Raw genomic sequence first — 1917 nt, 5'->3', positions numbered from 1 at the left:
CGGAATTCTGTGAGATCAGGTTGTTGAGAGAATCCTCACGTGGCTGGGTGTAAAATGGGGCCTGCTGTGGAACTACAGGCCACAATCCATAGATGAAGATGCAGAGACTGCCGGGAGCAGAGAGAGAAAAATGTCTGAGCCTTTCCATGATGGTGAATTCCTGGGTTGAGTGAAGATGAACTCCAGTGGTATTAAACTCCAGTGGTCAGGAGCCACCGCACAGGGCTCTTTGTTGGGGCCTGCTGGCGCGCCCGCGCCGGTTCAGGCGCTCCGTGAGTCCAACCACACGGGCAGCAATCGGAAGATTTTGCAGCAGAGAGGGGGGACGGACCTGTGCGTGAGCCCTTTAAAGTCAGGGAAGAGTCACACCTTTCAGGATGGGCTTGACCAATGAGAAAGGCTGAATTTCCAAGCGGGAGGCTGGAAATATTGGGGGGTTTTATGACCCTTTGTCTGAGATCATGGTTCGAAAGGCTCTGGCAGTCTATACTTTTATTAAATTACAAACACACATGGCATTCTATGAGGTGGTGGTGTACACCAAAGTGTGCGTCATCAAATGAGAATTAATTTGGTAGGAGACACGATATAGGTGGGGTTACATTAACTAGTACTTCACTCATAAAACATGCATACAACAAAATACAATGCAAGAGACACCATACAAGACAGTTAAAATCATACACACAGTGTCCTGGGATGCATGTTCATTCGTAGAAAGGTTTGTCTATAAATTAAATGGAGGAAATTTTTGTTTTTATGGGCATTGAGTGACATGTCATATGGGCATTCAGAAGGGTCTTTTCTTACTGCACTTCGCATCTCACATACTTTTGAGCAATAAAACCGTCTTATCAGATGGTTTCCCTGGTAACTGAGCCCTTTAGGGTGCTCTTTCAGGAGAAGTGTCCAAAGACCCTCAGTTTCTTTGTGGAACAATTTTCAATAGAATAGTTGATTTAGTATATTACATTAATGACATGTAAATTAACGACACATAAAAATAAATAAGAATGATATCAAAAGTCATTTTGCTATTTTGTAAGTCCATTTTGTGCTATGACAAGTAAATGAGAAAATGTTCCTTTATTTTCTATAATAACTCATTGGCTGATGCATCAACATCCTTATATCTAATGATGCTACAACTTAAGAGTAAATGCACACTGTTTTTAATAATGGAGCATCTTCCCCTCTGTTGTAAACGGTGAAGCTGCATGTTATGGGGGAAAATCTTTTACAATAGTTTAAAATATTGTAAGCAGTATTCTGTTTTTTTTGTTAATTTATACCCACAAAGGGGCGACGTATCCTGAAAAATAAGTCAGGTTTTGGTAAAAAATCATGAAATTGTATTATTTGAGTCCAAATAAGATGGAAAGTAGCAATACATAATTATTCTGGTGTTTCTTTATGGTCGTCCCCTTTTTAGGCAGAAAAATACTGTAACCATGGTCATTTGTCTTGAGAGTGTTTGTATTTGTTTTGACACATTTTTATGTCTCTTATTATTATTACACTTTTAGCATGTCTTGATTCAAATGCTGTTTCTAAACAATTAAATAAGATGTGAATACAGTGAAATCTCTGCTGATGATCATGTAAAGCTTTTCAGAAGAGCTGATTTCATGCTAATAGTTCCTGTTTTCACCTCATTCATGATGCTGATGTCTTCAAATCACCTGTGAACTGCCACTTAAAGCTCATTCAATTGGTGTAAACAGACTGCAGTTCAACTAAGTTGAAATGTTTTTTTTTTGTTGCTTACACATCTGTACAATTACTTCTGTTTATTCTTATATTTTTATTCATTTTATGTGTATTCATCTATTTCTTTGTTAGTTTGTTCTTATGACAGATAAACAAATGAAAAGTTTAAGTTTTATATTAGGTCATCTCGCAAATAAATAAAAAACT

The sequence above is a fragment of the Onychostoma macrolepis genome, chromosome 03 (genome assembly GCF_012432095.1).
Source record: "Onychostoma macrolepis isolate SWU-2019 chromosome 03, ASM1243209v1, whole genome shotgun sequence".
In the NCBI taxonomy this organism is placed as follows: domain Eukaryota; kingdom Metazoa; phylum Chordata; class Actinopteri; order Cypriniformes; family Cyprinidae; genus Onychostoma; species Onychostoma macrolepis.
The sequence above is the reverse complement of the archived record's forward strand: the minus strand, read 5'-3'. Positions refer to the sequence as shown.